Raw genomic sequence first — 17,947 nt, 5'->3', positions numbered from 1 at the left:
AACTAGCACAAAATCCTGTGTTTCATGTGCAGACAAAGCACATTGAGATCAAGTATCATTTCATTCGAGAGATGATTAAGGACAAGTGCATCGAGCTTGTCAAGGTACGCACACATGACAACCCTCCTCACCTTCTCACAAAGGGTTTACCTCCTAAGCGTTTTGCATATTGTTGTGACTTGATGGGTATTGAGTAGAGCCATCATAATCTACTCACCCCTTTCTCCGCTTATTGGCACATTGGCCTTTAAGTGGGAGGTTGTTGGGGATAAAGGCCATTAGACCAATACCATCGCAGGCTAACCGCTCCACTACCCCTAATCTCATTCTTTCTTATTGATAATATAGAGCAATAAGGAGTTCACACATAGTGTGAGAAGAAGCTCCACCAAAAACTAACTCTCTCTCTCTCTCTCTCTCTCTCTCTCTCTCTCAGCCCTTGCATCCCTTCCATGTTGCGCACTCATCAACACAAATTCGATCAACAAGTCTTCAACTTGGCTAAATTCACACTAACACGTGTAATTTAGAAAGCCACCATGTACAGTAAATTATAATCACATATTTTTTTTTACTTTTTCAAATTCCGATCTCTAGTTTTGTCGGCATGTTGTAATAAATATTCCCCGCAATTGGACAGTGCTTTGTTGATTGTGAAACAAGCAATTTTGGGCTCTCATTTTGACCTTTTTAAGTGTTTTGAGAGTGCCAAAATGTGCCCAAAATAACCTAAGTTCATAGCTTTGATACCTTTTATGTGTTCTCTCTTTCTTTTTGTGCGTGAGAGTGTCAAGAAGAAGAGGGATATTGAAGAAGGAGAAGATCTCGCTTATGCTTGCTCCTCCCATACACATACTTGTGGCTTTGTTCACAAGCAAGAAGTGAGCGACACACTTTCTTCCCTTCTCTTTATTGCATAGCTAAACTATGATTTTGTGTATGTGTGTGTTGGGGGTGTGTGTGTGTGTTTTTTTTTTTTTTTTTTTGGGGGGGGGGGGGGGGGGGTGTACACTAGAATTACTATAGCTTATGTCCCCTCATAGTCTCCTTTCTTCTCTATTTCATCTTCCTACATAAGAACGAGAGTATAGAAGAGAGAGGTTAAACACCTCTCCTACATTCTATCTATATGTATAAGGGGAGGGGGGTGGGAGAGTGCTAAATAGACCATCCATAGCATCAAGTAAATGCCCAAGACACTTTTTGCTAGTGCCCAAGGACAGGCACTAGCATTGGCATGGGGGTGTGTTATGTGGAGAAACAAGAGCAAGAGCATGGCTAGAAAAAAAGTAAGAAAGGAAGCAAGACAATGCAACAAGTGGCAACTATTTTCTCAACTTGGAGTCACTTAGTTTTGCCCTTGTAGAATAAATTTGAGCCTTGAATGAGTCCTAGTACTTCTAATAGTGAACGATTTTTACCCAAAGTGAAATGTAAAGTAAATATACTTTACTCTTTTTTAGCATTCCTAGATACAAAAAGACAATAAGAGAATATGTCTCCCATTGCTCATCTTGGTTATAATGTTTTCTTCCATTGATGATTTATAAGCCTTCTTGATATAAAATGCTTCCATTGAATTTATTAAATTACTATTTTGCTACTTGGAATTGAGGAAATTTTGATTTGAAATTTCTATGTTTTTTGCCTTGTTCTAGTGTATTAGTACGAAAGTGACTCCAAAGTGCGTGTTTGATTGATAGGAGCTAAAATAGCATGCTTAATGATTATATAGCACGGTTTCTAGTTTCTTTGAAGCATGTCACAAAGGTACCTACATGTTCTTAAGTATATCCTAGATACAAGGAGTGAACCCCACACTTCAATCGCTTAGTTTAGGCAACATCAAGTGTTGTTATTTGTTAGAGTGTGATTACATGCATATTGTGGATGTGATAGTAAGTGATTCATCCATTTTTCAAGAGTCCCTTACCTTGTGACTTGGTATTGTTGACGAGTGTCGGTCACACGGCAACACCCATTTATCTTTGCCATGTATATTTTTATGAAAAGCCCTTGTAATGAAAGAGATAAGAAGGGAGAGGGGCCAAAAGGCTTCCAGATTTTAAGGATTGAGGGTACCATGTTGCCTAGGCCAAGAAAGATTGCTATATATACCAGAGAAGCTTTGTAAAAAGCACCTCTTTTTTGAACTTGAAGGAGAATAGAGTGAATAGTGTGCTTTGGAACTGTGTAGTGAGTATTCTCTCACTGATTCCTTGTCTTTTGCTTTGAGTATGTGAATGATTCTTTGTATACATGTTGTCTATGTTATTATCTACTGTTTTACGTGATTATTGCATGCTTAGGTTGTGATTAGAGTGTGATTGCTTATATCTTGATCTAGGATTATCCATTTTGAGTGTGGGTTAGTGCCTTAGGATCCCCTCTTGATGCACTACACAACCCTACCAATACGCGATCAGATCTGCGACTTAGATAGGATGTGTTGAGATTATCTTTACTCTTAGATATATGGTGTTGTGGCTTGCTAACCCACTAGGGCCTCTGATTGCCCACCCTTTGGGCCACACTCCCTTGGTATTGACTTATCTTTTAGAGATGGTCTTGCTGACATCCACGATACTACATGAGTGATAGTATTGCCTATCACTTAACATGGCATAGTGTAGATCATTGTTGGAGTTCCATTCCAAGCTCTTGACCTCTTCTTGTCTCATTCTACAAGATATATCGCTTCAGTGGCATGTCTAATTAGGAGTGATGACTTATGGTTGTGTCTTGCACGTCAAGTGAGAGCATCTTTTGGCGCCACTCCCGTGGAGTAGTCAATATAGGGTGTTGACCACAAAGACTAGAGACAGTTGCGGACTTATTTTAGCACTTTATGCTTCTAGAGTGCTTAGTCTTAGGATTGGGCATATGTTTCACCTTAGGGAGAGATTTCCTGTAGGTGAGGGTTAGGAGTGGTAGGCACTGTGCATTAGGTTTTGTTGACCGGTAGATAGTGGTTGCAGAGAGTCCTAGGATTAGATTTTTCTTATGATCTTTTAGGATTATCTAGATTAGATCATTTCCCTTCTTTTCACGTATTTACATTTGTTTTTAGGAGCAGGATTAGGTAGATCTCAGGTGCAATTCGTAGCCATCGAGATTTGCCTTGGGCCGCTTTGACCATATCACTCCAAAGAGCTTTTTGACCAGGTTTGTGGCATTTTGGTTATCTTGAGAGAAATCCTTGGCATTTTCCAACGCAAATTCTGGTGCAAATTTTGACACAAATTTTCGTGTGAATTTCGATGCATATATTGGTGCACATACTGACACAGATATCGACAAGCCCACTATTTTGGATTTTTGATGCCCCCCGATTCGCTTGTAGTGAGGTATCGTAGATATGGGTAATCCCAAAAAATTTAAGACCTTTACATCATTGCCTAACACTTGGTTCCACTCTAGTCCCTTATCTAGGAAATCGAGAGTCCTAACAATTTTTGCAATAGGATTGACATAGACATGCAACATCTTGTCTTTTGTGATGGTATGCTCAAGCAAATGATTCCTCACGTAGAAGAATTCTATTCCCACATCACCTTGTTTATACAAGATCTTGGTTACATCATCCAAGAGGACTCTTTGAGTCCACATAGAGTTTATCAACCGTGCCATAATCCTAGTTTTTTTGGTTTTGGGTTCTTCTTCTAAGATCCTTAGCTCCTTGGGCATAGCAGTTTCCATGTTATCTACCTCCTCAAGGTTTTCTACAATGATGTGCATGCTTCCATCCTTGTCCATATAGCTATCTCCTTAGTAGTTAACCCATGGTGTTGGATTGAAGTCTGAGGGATGATTCTCAACCTTGACAATATAAGAGTTGATAAAATCCTTGACGATCTTAGCACTGTGAGTGTTCACCACCATGAGGTAACACAACCTTCCATTGTATGCAAGCTCAACTCTAACTTCCACTATAACATGAGGTCTCGTGGGCCGTATCTTCCTTGAGTGATGTGTACCCTGAATTGGGGATCTATCTATGCTCTCTTAAGTGGATATCCCACTTAGCCTATCTACTATGATTTGGTTTCTTGACCTACAATAATGCTCCTGATATAAGGTGCATAGAGATTTTACTTATGTCAAAAAGTTATTTTCCTTTTATGGGGCAAAATAGCTGACCACGCATTTTGAGGCTAATGGCTTAGATCTCCTCAACAATTGTCTTTGTTCTTGATTCCTTCATTTTGACTACAGTTTTGTCTACTATCCCACACACTCTACAATTGCTATAATTTGTAATAAACAAGCAAACTTTAAGTAGCATCTGGGTTCTTTTCTAAGTCATGTACAATATGTACTTCACAGTGTGTGAGATCACAATTTTTTTCTGATTTTGTAAGAGGTTTAAGGCTCCATTTGAAAAAGGATTTTATGGGGCTGGTGTCTAGCATGCATTGATCAAGTTGGATACTTCAAAACCTTGCAAGTAGGTGCTTGATAAAAAATTACCATTTTTTGTTTTCTCTCATTTTGCAAATTTATGAAGCCCAACTAGATGTACACACAAACTTGAGCATGTGGCTGCAATGTTTTTGAATTTCAAGCTTAGAAAATGGATTAAAAGGTAGGTTACTCTTTTCAGAGTCTCTTCAAAGTATTTAACACAAACAATTGAGTGGCTTTTAGAGATCTTTTGATGATGGGGTTTGGTAGGCAAGTTGTGTAGCATATGGGGGTCAGGTTGGTGATGTCAGCTGCTGCTAAAGCCTGAGGATGTCTTGCAAAAATTGTGATTTTTTTATTTCCTAGCTTTTGTAGCTTTGATGTTCCTAGCATGTAGTCCTCAACTCTAGGAACATGCCGGTTCAAGTCCCAAATGTGATTTGGATCCCAAATGTGCAAGTTATGATCAGTTTACTCATTCCTAATGTTTAAGAATTTTAGCCCTTGAGATGATTTTTCATGTAGTTTTGAGGCTTCTCGACAAGTCCCAAATGATGTCCTACGACTTCCTACTCACTAGATGACTAAGGTAAGCAAATGTCTATGCAATGACACTTGTACACTGCTTTTGGGCTCGCAGATGCGTGAGATATCAAGCATGAAATCTTTTTGGTTGTCCTTATGCAATAAGGTGCTTCCCAATGCCACAAAACATCACGCTTGAACCAAATGACTTCCCTTACAACAATTTGACCTATTAGTCCATCCCAATGGATTTCACAGTGTTTTGAAGCAATTTCAAATATCCAAAAAACTTCAAATGTAACTAATTTGACAATCAGTATTTGATTATGTGTATGGACATGCACAAACAATATGTGATCAAATTGAGCACCCTAAATAATGGTTTTCAAAAAATTCAACCAAACACGTGAAATAAGGTTCTTAGAGTCTGTAACATGCATTAGCATTAGATTTGGGTGTCAAATTGCAATGTGGGTTTGTACATAAGCTGTCTAGCATGCACCTGACATGTGGGTGATGTAAGTCTCTACCAAAGGGTGACCTGCAAAAAATTGCAATTTTTTGACATCTTAACAATTGTAAACCTGAAAAGCCCCTCTTGTTCTGAACAATCTCTTATAGCTATGGCTAAAGTCTTTTTGTTAGATACTGTCAAAAACTCAAAATTTAAGGAAAATATGTAAAATGTACTATTAACGATCATGCGATGCAAAACACAAGATTTAGTTCACCAAATGCTATGTGGATTTATACATAAGCTCTCCAGCATGTGTTGAACGGGTAGGGCTAGGTAGGTGCACGGAGAAGTAAGAAGTATAGACATGCAAAAAAGTGTGATTTTTTTACCTCTCCACACTTTTAGATTTCAAGTGCCTAACTTGAAGTGCTATGTGTGGGTAGTGTCCCTACGAAACCTTTTTGAAATATCTCAAACCAATGGACTGTCAGCCCCGGTCCATCCGCCCAACCTCCCTTTTATAGGCTTCCAGCCTGCCTGAACCCGTTCTCACTAGCAGCCGGCCCCTGGCCGAGTCCGTGACCCCATTGGTTTGGCCCTTGGCCTGACATTACTCCCCCCTTGGAGAAGCGTTTTCGTCCTCGAAAACAAAAGTGGGGAATTTCTTCTTAAGAACACTAATGTTTTCCCAAGTGGCACCTTCATCAGGTCGATCTTTCCACTTGACTAAAGCTTGACTACGTACATGTTGACGAGTACGTAGTTCATGAAAAGCTAAAATGTGTTCAGGTTCATGCGGTTGAATGGGAGGTTCAGTGAAATCAACCAATATCTACTGGCCGATAACATTGTCGTCCCCATGCAAGCGTTTACGTAAACGACTTACATGAAATACCGGATGGACACGAGAGTGTGCAGGTAACTGAAGTTTGTAGGCCCTATCACCAACTCGCTTGAGTATCTTGAATGGCCCACAATAACGTGGAGATAATTTGGGTGTAGGCACAGTCTTCAGACTTTCTGAATGCTCTCGCACACGCAAAAATACCTCTTCCCCTTCCGTGAAGGTAACTTGCCGATGTTTCTCATCAGCATACTTCTTATACTGATCCTATGCTTGTCAAACATTTTGACGAGCAAGTCTCAGCATTTCCATATGATCTTGGAGAAACTCCTTGACCTGTTGGAGCTTCTCAGTTGCCAACCCCACTGTCACTGGTGATCTAGGTTGAAAACCATACATAAGCATGAATGGACTAAAACCAATTGTAACATGCTTAGCACTATTATATGCAAACTCAAGAATAGGAAGATAATCTTCCCAATCTGATTGCTTCTTGCTAACGTATGCTCGTAGCCTCTAGCACTTGGTTGACTCGTTCAGTCTGACCATCTGTTTCAGGGTGATCAGTCGTACTTAAATTAAGTTGTGTACCCAATCGTTTAAAAATAACCCTCCAAAAATGACTGTTAAACTTGGGATCACGATCACTCACAATGTTACTTGGCAATACATACAACCTGTAAAGATTGTCCACAAATAACTTAGCTAATTCTGGAGTCTCAATGGTTGACTTGGTTGGAATAAACCGACAAAGTTTAGTCAACCGGTCTACGACCACCCATACCGAGTCATGTCCTCGAATAGTGGTTGGTAAACCCACAATAAAATCCATGGAAATACTTTCCCATTTACCATGGGGAATCTCTAAAGGATGTAAGAGTCCTCCTGCTTTCAGGCGCTCTGCTTTATTAACTTGACATTTTTGGCAATGCAAGACATAGTCTTGAACATACCCATGCAAACCTGGGCAGTAAAACTGTCATCTTACGAGTGCATAAGTTTTCTTAATTCCCGAGTGCCCTGCACTTGGACTATCGTGACATTCATAAAGAATTTGGCACCGAATGTCCGCGTCCGTCGGTACACACACTCTCCCCTTGTGGAGTAGGTACCCATCATCTATCGAAAAATTCTTCCATCTCTGCAGTTCATCACTCGAAAGAGGAGAACTGGGTGTGGAGGAAACAAAAACACTACCAACATTGGAGTGAGAAGGATCCCTCTTTCTAACATAGCTCCACATCTTGGAGTATGCAGTATCATGCTCTCACTTACCTTTGAGAGATTCCAAAAACTCACTCCGCAATTCCGTGAAAAGGAGAGAGTTGATCTCTGGCATTCGATTGAGAGCATCAGCCCCACTACATTGTACCGCCCTTTGCGATATCGTAGCTTGGCATCATACTCCTGAATAATCTCAGCCCACCTGGCCTTTCGACCCTTCAAATCACTTTGTTGTGTAAACCACTTGATGCTTTCATGGTCAAACACAATCTCGAACTGTGCACCATACAAATAATATCGCCATGTCTTTAAAGCAGACACTATTGCATAGAGCTCTCGTTCGTAAGCAGAGTAATTATGATGTGCTGAATCCAGCTTCTTTCTTTCAAATGCAATTGGACTTCCCTCCTGCAGAAGGACTGCTCCAATCGCACGATTACTAGCATCCGTTTCCAAAACGAATGGCTTTAAGGGATCCACAATGGCCAAAACAGGAGCTGTGGCTAATGTGTCCTTAAGTTTGTCAAAACTTTGTTGTTGTTCTAATCCCCACTGAAAGGTCTTGCCCTTGGCTTTCAGCTGATCTGTCATGGGAACAGCAATATGGGCATAGTTTTTAACGAATCGACGATAAAAACCTGCAAAGCCTAAAAAAATATGGAGCTCTTCCATATTTTTGGGAGAGGGCCACCTCCAAATGGTATCCACCTTGGATTGATCCACGTGTAACCCTGCAGCCGAAATAACATGCCCCAAGTAGTGAATTTCCTCCTTGAGGAAATCGCATTTGGATTCCTTGGCATATAACTGATTTTGGCGTAGCAAATGAAACACTTGTTTCAAATGTGTTAAGTGCTCTTCCTCATAGGCACTATATACAAGAATGTCATTGAGGAAAACGATAACAAACTTTTCCAAGTACGGTCTCAAGACACTATCCATGAGTGTCATAAACGTAGCTGGAGCATTGGTTAACCCAAAGGGCATCACCAAAAACTCATAATGTCCAAACCTTGTTCGGAACGCTGTTTTGGGTATATCCGCAAGCCTGATGCGTACTTGATGATACCCAGATCTTAAATCAATCTTTGAAAATATACGAGCATGGGTGAGCTTATCAAACAGCTCATCCACTCGTGGCAATGGGTACTTGTTCTTAACAGTAACCGCATTTAATCCACGGTAATCTACGCACATGCGCATACTACCATCCTTTTTCTTCACCAAGAGAATGGGAGAGGCCCATGGTGAAGAACTTGGTTGAATAAACCCTCTACTGAGACAGTCAGCAAGCTGACGTTCCACCTTAGCAGCCTCAGAATGACTCATTCTGTAAGGCGGTTTACTCACTGGCTTACTGCCTGCAACCACGTCTATGCCATGTTGCACAGAACGTGTCGGCGGTAGCCCTGGTGGTAAATCATCTGGGAAAACATCCTTGAATTCCCTTAAAAGTTCCTTTAATTCATTAGCAACATTTGCTTGTTTTGAATTAGTAGGCATAGCTGAAAGAGGAGAGAGAGAAGAATGCGACGTTGAGGAAGTTTTATTCAAAACATTATCAACATTAGAAACATCATCCACATTGGAAATAAAATGGCACAATGAGTAACACAAAAAGAGTTTTTCTATTGCATCATCAGAAGAGAGCTTCATAAGCTCAGCTATACAAATAAGTGGTGAGGAAGGTACATCCTTCTCCCCCAACAGCAGCACGTGCACACCATTGGATTCGAACATTAGACTATTATGCTCATAGCTACGTCTAAGTGATGATCCTAAACTATGCAACCATTCACGACTAAGAACCACATCTGCCCTCTCCATATTCATGACTTGGAAATCCAAAGAGGTACGGTATCCTTGAATTTCTAGAGGTACATCTTTAACCTGAGTTTCCCATATCTCAGCATCATGGCCGTTAATCGTTGCTACCTTGTAGCGATGGGAACTCGGGGTTTGGGGCAATTTGAGTCGTTTCACCAATTTATAATTGATGAAATTGTGCGACGCACCATCATCTACCAAGATCCGCACCCTGTGCCCTTGGATAGAGCCATGCATACGCACCAACTCATGTGGTCCGAAAGTCTGCTGCCACATGGAGGCCATGATACAGCACTCATGCACCGCCTCGACGTGTGTTACTTCCACATTAGCAAACTAGGAAGAGGATTCAAGAGGTAAAAGCTGCACCATGTGCACTGCTTTTTCCTTCCCCTTGTCTTGAGCAGCAGATTTCCCCTTGGGACAATCCTTTTTGCTATGTCCAGTTCCCAAACATGTAAAGCACAACTTTTCTTTTTTGGCTTTCTCAAACTCTTCGGTTGAGAGAGGACCTCTAGACCCCTTGGGCTTTTTGGAGGTCTCTGATGCAGCAGATGCAAATTTTCTTTTATGATGCACATGCTGTGGACGTGTTGAAACAGGTGTAGTGTCATGCACATGCGAACTATGCAATGCCCGATCATCGGGATCATCATGGATGTGAGCTTGCACTATTGCTTCCTCAAGTGTTTGTGGATCCTAGGTTTGAACGTGATTCTTAAGCTCGGGATTTAACCCACGGATGAACCCACGTACCTGCTGAAAGGTGTCCATCCCTTCCAGCTTGAGGATCACATCCCGATAATGGGAAATATATTCCAATAATTTTTTATGCTGACGCATAGAACATTTGTCCCAGGTGGTCCAATTTCTATCCTTCTCATTAGTAGGTAGAAATTCCTTTCTGAAGACAGTCTCAAAAGCTGCCCAAGTCTGTGGTAGGATGCCCTTCTCCTTGAGAGACATCCACCATTTGTAGGCCTTGCCGTCCAAAGTCAGACTTTTTTGCAGCGCCTTGGCTGCATCCGGGTACGTCTAAGGTCATGAATACCATCCCACTTACTGAGAAAAATATTCACGGTGTCCTTGTTTTGCTCACGCTCTTCTCCCCGAAAAATTGGTGGCTTTGTATTTTTCAACAAATCGTCCACCTCTTTTTGGGTCAGAGAGTGCAGCAGTCCCGGAGGAGGGCCTTGCCCAGTACCTGGCCCTTGGCCTGGTGTGGAGCCGTGCTCCTGATTTTGCTGACCAGCAAGGCCCATGGCCTGCTGCCACATATGCAACTTAATCAAATCGGATAATGCTCTAACATTCTGATTTAATTGTGCAAAATTCGTTTCAAGCACAGTCATGCGTGTTTGCAATGCACGGAAATCTTGCATGTCCAGCAACTCATACGCATCGTCTGTCACCGTTGTGGCACGATTACCCTTCGTGAGAGGAACCGTCCGCGTGGCATCGGTAGACAAAACGTGTGCGGACTGCTCGAAATCAAATGCATGATGCATATCTATGTCCGAATCCATGCTGTGGACGTACTGTACGAGAAAAGAAAGGAGAATACCTGAATTCCAACGAGCTCGTAGCCGTATGCGATAAGGAACCGTATAATTACGCCTTTGAGAAGAAAGAACGCCGACTTCGAAAGCGAAGCGCAATCCAAGACCACTACCAGCTTGACAACAACGAGCAAAACTGTAGTGGATGATTCACTCGAAATCACGGAGCAAATTCGAGTTGCGAATAGTCTGGTTTGCATCGTATGCAATACACCAGATAAATTTGAAAGTTGCCGACAATTTGTGCAGTCGATGAATAAGTTGAAAACAGAAATCAATGTATAGTCACTGTCGAGGTGGCTGGCATCGTGTGCAACCACCAACTCGATTGAAGCTTGGTGACCAATTTACAGTTTGTCGAAGCTTCACAAGCCGAATTTCAGCAAATTCGGACTGCTGACGTATACCAATCAACAGAAATTGGTCTTGATTGCGCCCATCGAACCGGCGATGAGAGCAGGAGAAGAGATGTTGGCTTGCCGATTAAGGGAAGGTGGGTCGAACCCCTTGGAATGGCCACTAGGGTTGGCCAAGTGTGGATGGAAAACTGTTAGGGGTTCTAAAATAAATAAATAACGGATTCTGTCTGCAACAAAGGGCGAGCACTGCGCGATGCAAGATGAAGGCCTAGCTCGCGATGGCGAAGGAGTTTGGGGCCCGTCCAAGCACGGAATGTTTCTGTCTTTCCCCAGCGCTCCCAAAGAGCTCAACCCCGGCCAGTTTGGTGCTGCTCGAGATTTGCTCCTTTCCCGACTTGGAGCTCTTGCACGCCACGGCCTCGGCTTCGTCTTTCTCTTCCCTTTGAGGTTGCATGCAACATGCCGCAAAAGTAAAAACATGCCTCAGTTCTAAAGATAGCCTGAAGCTCTGATACCAATCTCAAACCAATGGACTGCCAGCCCCGGTCCATCCGCCCAACCTCCCTTTTATAAGCTTCCAGCCTGCCTGAACCCGTTCCCACTGGCAGCCGGCCCCTGGCCGAGTCCGTGACCCCATTGTTTTGGCCCTTGGCCTGACAAAATATATGCTCAAAATCCCACTCAAATGATCAGTTCCGTGCAACTTTCATGGGCTTCAAACATTAAATCAAGCAAAGACATGTGTGTTATGATTCCAAATGTGATGAGACTTGGTATGGGTACCGTGCAATGTGTAGGTAATACAAACAAGCACTTAGTGTGTGGTTATAACACATAAGTGATGCACAAAAAATTGTAATTTTTTGACCTCCCCATACATGCAAATCTAACATTTTACACTTGTTCCCTAGCTTCCCCTAAGCCCTATAATATGGTTTGTCTCAAGAGAAAACCCAAAAATTTGACCTTTAGGTGTTTTTTTGTACGTGACATTTCAGAGTTTGTTTGTGCCACACATGCATAACCTTATCACAAACATGTGAAAATGAAGTCAAAGTGATAATTACTAGTAGGTGAATGCATGTGAGTCATAAAAATCCTGTGAGAAGCACACTAAAGTTAAAAATTCCTACTTTATGACCTAAAACGCCAAGATATGGTAATTAGCAACGGTTTGTGGATCTCTTACCTAATCTAACCTACTGTTAGAAAACACAAATGTACAAGTACACTACAAGCGGAAAGATTAAACTACAAAACACAACAAACAAAAAACCAAAAAAGAAAAAGAAAACAAAAAGAATGCTCCAAAGATTTCACAAAAACCTGAATCCTAATGCAATGCAAGGAATGATCAATCCACCAAGGAAATGAATGTCAAACAATCAAACCTTACCTCAAATGATGCGCTATCCTAACCTAAGTTCTTAGATGGTCCCCGACCTCCTAGCCACCTCAAATCCTAGAAGCTTCGTTTCTACCTTTCACTAATCTCATGGAAAAGAGTAAAATTAAAACTACAAGATGCGGTTAAGCCTTTTTCCTCTAAAAATAGTCCTCAAAGGACAAAAATAAATTCCCTCCCCACTTCGTATTGGTCCCATCATTTCCCTTCTTCTTTAATACCGTCCACGAGGCTTATTTTAAATGATGGGACCACATCGCTTACTGACTTGTGGTCCTTCCATTATCATTGCTTGAACTTTGACTTCTTTTTGTTGCATCCATTCCCACCAACCATAATATTCCCTTTCGTTTTAGGAATGGGTAGCAAAATCTAACCACTAGTTATGCTCATTGTGATATCTCTATCATAGTGATATCGGATGGAGCTTTAACCTGACTAGTACATGGAAAGTTTAGCCCAAATGGGAGAGAGCATAGACTTTGTACTTTCCAATGGCTAACCACTCTTACCTCAACCAAGACTCGTAATTACAATGTATCCAAATACCTATGTAGCACAAGCGAAGGCAATTGTACACATAATCATCCCAAAAAGATATGAAGCAATATATAATAGCAATCCCTTCAATTTTTAAGCTATGACCTATGGATTTTCGATATACTTTTTGCTATGGGTAATGGACTCCTCTCATGATGTTGGCTCTTTGTTTCTTGTGTTTATGCATAGTTATGGCCTTTATAATAGCCTATAACACATAGTTGCCTCGTATGTTGTTTATAGCTATCTTTACATCCATATTTAGGTAACAAAACATGGGATATTACAGTTCTTAACTTTTTTTTATTTTTAATTTATGAGCATATCCTTCTTGCTAACTACCATATTGATTATGCTAAGTCTTGCTATGCCAATAAATATAATAGTCATGCTAAACAAGTATTAGGTATGCTTTATTTATGCTAACTAGCGCACTATGTATGCAACTAAGTTGGATTACACATTATAAAAATACATTATTATATGTGTAAATTACCATTTTTATACAAGATGAAAAAATGAACGAGTTATTTTTTGTGGAAATTACATCATCAAAATAAGCTTAAATGTATTTCTTGTAATGTTTTGATCAAAATATTGTTGCAATCTAAACATGTTTTGGATTGGGAAAATCCAAAAATAGTTTTTTGTGCTAATAAAATAAATATTTTTGGCCAAAACATTTGTTAAAAGATTTTTATTTGACTTTATTATTTTTTTAAATGTTTCAATTGAAACATTTATTGTATGATCAAAACATTTGTTAAAATATTTTTTATTTTAATGTTTTAATTGAAACATATATTCAATTTGAGATACATAATAAATATTTGTGCTTATTTACATACTAAACATACAAAATCATTACACGAGCCATATGAGATAACGGACCTAACAAGCATACTATGTATGCTAACTAGCTTACTTGGTGTTTTAACCATCAAAACACAATAGTTAAGTAAAGCAAATCTCACATTGTAATAACCAAGGATTTCATTGACGTGATCACGAGTTTGTGATTACGTTATAACTCTAGTAATTACACAAGAAAAAGATGTAATCACGTTAATTATTAACGTGACTTTGATGATGATCTGCAAAAACCCATAGAGCCGGTTAGCCCGCCTAGTAAAAGCATATTCCCTCAAGGCCTATTTTCTCGATGTAAAATAAAAAAACCCGACGCCCGTAATTATATAAAGTAAACCTCGTGCTTACGGTGATGCTTTGGCTAGGCAAATCCTTGGGGAGTGTATCCAAGTGTGGGTACAGTCATCTCCTTGTGAATTGACATAAGGTTACATAGTGACAAGTCCTTTTTTTGGGCGGAACGTGATTCTTAATTCGGTAACCACTTCTAAAAGTATTTAAATCCTTCACCAAACATAAAGGTACGAAACCAAAACAATTGAGAATTTGGAAAGGCATGCTCATTGTGACGAAGCCATTGGTCCATATGAGGGCTGCAATTGGTTTTAGAAGATGAGCATATGCAAATGACGAGTCGATAGTCAAGGGTCGGATATCCTGGACTAGTGTACTGGGCATATAAAGATACTTGAAGTTTTACATTTTTCACCGTCATTGATTTGAGTTGATATACATTGTCACTGCACAATATAAGAGCTATAATCCTTAATTGGGTGAAAATAGCTTTTATATATTGAACTAGATGCATAAGGGGGCTACAATCCTTGACTGGGTCCAAATAGTCCTCAATTGTGTGATTGTGTTGAAGATTTCTCTGCGTTGTTTCATACATTAGTTTATATAGAGAGTGCATTATGTATTATGAAAGATTGTTAGTGCATGACATAACCACTCATAGATATTATTGCTTTCATGTATTTTTGCAAATAATTGACATTGTTTCAGTGTAAAGTTGATTATTCTTGTAGCATTTGAAATTAGACGTGTTTTATTGTTTGCAAATCGAAGAGGATGTATAAATAATCATCATAATAATAATTGCATTGAGTATTTATAATGTCGTGCAGAGAGTGCATTGCAATGTGTATGTTTGCTCACAACATACATGATCGATATGTGGATTGACTAGAGTACATGGCAAATCTCATATTGTGCACATTTGATTACTTTCTTAGTGATTGGTTTTTTAATATATATTGAAAAGAAAAAAAAATGTCTTAAAAACTGAACATCTAGTTCTTCTGTCTTCAATTTTAAATTAAAAGCAATGGAGAAAAATGTCGGCACAAGTGGTACGAAGAAGCCAAAGAATAAAAAAGCTCCTGGAAAAAGAGTGGGATTATGCTCACAATATATGTGGTCAATATATAGAGTGGCAATGTAAATGTTGCTTCACAACAAAATCAGGCGGTACACCACGTATTAGGGACCATTTTTTGGATAGCATTAAAAAGAGTTGTAAGCAATGTGAACATCCTCAAGCACTTGCAATTGCAAAGCGTTTGAGAGAAGAGCTCGCCAAAAAGGGTGGCAAAAGACAGCAGATATATAGCTCTGTTATGGATGCAAGTCAAGAGCAGTTAGAGCCAAATATTAACTCTTCTGATCCTATGGTGACATCAACTAACCTTAGAGAGCAGCCTGTGTAGGGAGAGAAAATGTCAAGCAGCATTCCTTTTAAGCATCACAATGAAGGTGGACTTGGTCAAATGCGTCAAAAATCATTTCATCAAAGTTTTGGGATGCATCTCTAGAAGAAGCACAAATTGCACTCGCCAAAGCAATTTCCTTCACTGGAAGTGCTCTGGTCATGGTACACAATAATCATTGGAAAGTCGCTTGGAAGAAAATCGGTGAGTTTGGCTCAAGATTTTTAGCTCCTTCTTATTACAGGATACGAAATGTTCTCTTGGACAAATGTTACATCAAAGTCAAAAAGCATGTTGCCAAAATAATACTTGGAAATATTACGCTTTCAGGATACACAATTGTGAGTGATGGTTGGTCAAATGTTCAAAGAAGACCACTAATCAATGTAAAGCTAGTTTGTCCAAGGGGAGAAACGTTCATGAAGCTGATTGACGGTTCTAGTGCAATTAAAAGCGGCAAATGTATTTATGAGGTCTTGATTAATGTAATTAAAGAAATTGGAGCTGAACATGTTCAAGTAGTCATGGACAATGCAACAAATTGTAAAAACGCTAGCAAATTAATAAAAAGAAGTGCTTTCCACACATTTTTGCCAATGGTTGTAATACGCACAGTTTAAACTTGGTGTTGAAGGATTGGTACACTAGTGAAAAAACCACATGGTTTACCAAAATAATTGACACAGCATTCCAAGTTGTGAAATTTATCTTGAAACGACAACGAGTGCTCGATTTATACAGAATGTGCATGTCAGTGATGTTGAAACTTCTTGCTCAAACTTGGTTTTGCACGCATTTTTATACATTGGAATCACTTCTCCGCAATAAGTGCACTGTGATTGACACTTTCAATTGCACAGCCTTTGATAAATGGCATCTTGAGCAGAAAGAAAAATTGAAAGAGAAGATTACATGTCTACGTGGCTCTATAAACAAGGCTGCTTAGTGGAGGAGTGTAATGGATGCATACCATGTAATGATGCCCTTTATGTTTGTGATTTGCAACCTTGATCGGAAGGCACCAAATATGGGCAAAGTGTGGACGACATGGTGGTCAGTCCAACAGAGTCTTGAAAACTTGAGGAGCTAAAAGAGTCTGTAGCAGGGAAGGAGTGGCGACTACCATTCTCTGGCAAACAACGGAGGATTTTGGCCAAGTATTTTCATGCAAAATTGAAGAGCGCTCATAGTCCACTCCATAGTGTGGCTTACATGATCAATCCAAAGTATTGAAATTTAGATCCGTGTCCAATACAGAGGTGGTTAGCAATTTCTCTCACGTGGTCAACACGTTCTATTCCAACGTTCAAGACCAAATTGATTGTATCAAATAAATGAGTGCATTTAGATTAAAAGAAGGTCCTTTTGCAAATGATTTTGTACAGTCAATGGCAAAAGAGCAACCTGCATGGAAGTGGTGGATGATGAATGGTGGAGAGTATTACTCGACCTTACGTCCCCTTGCAATGAAATACTAGCACAATGTGTAGCAAACTCAAGTTTAGAGAGAAATTGGAGTATGTACAAGTATGTTCATAGCACTATTCACAACAGATTATTAGCAAACAAAGCTAAAAAATTAGTGTATATGTTTTGCAATGAAAAGATATTGCATCACATCGAAAGTGCTGGCTACGAGGAGAAAATGCCAACCTGGTTGTATGATTGTCAAAACGAAGACGAAGAAGAATTCAATGTCAGTGTATCTCAATGCACTATAGACGAAATAGAAGAGAATTTGATAATAGATGTGGAAGTTGAATTACAAGAAGACCCACAACACTCAGACTTGGAACCAGATAACAAATTCACTGATTTAGTATAGCTTGAGAGTAGAATGAAGATTGTGTCAAAAACCATTATGAAAGAGCTTGTATTCAAAGTGTTTTGATCATAGACAATGCTTCATGGTAGCGATTATACATAGTTTGTTGATCTCAATTGTTATGCTTAGAACCTACATCTTGGTCACCAAACAAATTTCTAATTGTACTAGAGTATCTTGGGGCGGGTCTGTTTGAATTTATACTCATTTGCCATGCCAAACATATAATATGTTCCTTGTGGAATATCTTGCGAACAGATTGCACACCGGCTATTACTTTGCATTAAACAAATTAAACAGACAAAGTGATAATAATGACCACATGTCAATGTATAGTATCCACTCCATCCATCAAAATTCTTGTAGCAAATTGGACATTGGGAAGATGAAGATGCATCC

Source organism: Adiantum capillus-veneris, chromosome 5 (assembly GCF_014529385.1).
Source record: "Adiantum capillus-veneris isolate H3 chromosome 5, ASM1452938v2, whole genome shotgun sequence".
NCBI lineage: Eukaryota > Viridiplantae > Streptophyta > Polypodiopsida > Polypodiales > Pteridaceae > Adiantum > Adiantum capillus-veneris.
Note: the sequence above shows the minus strand (reverse complement) of the source record.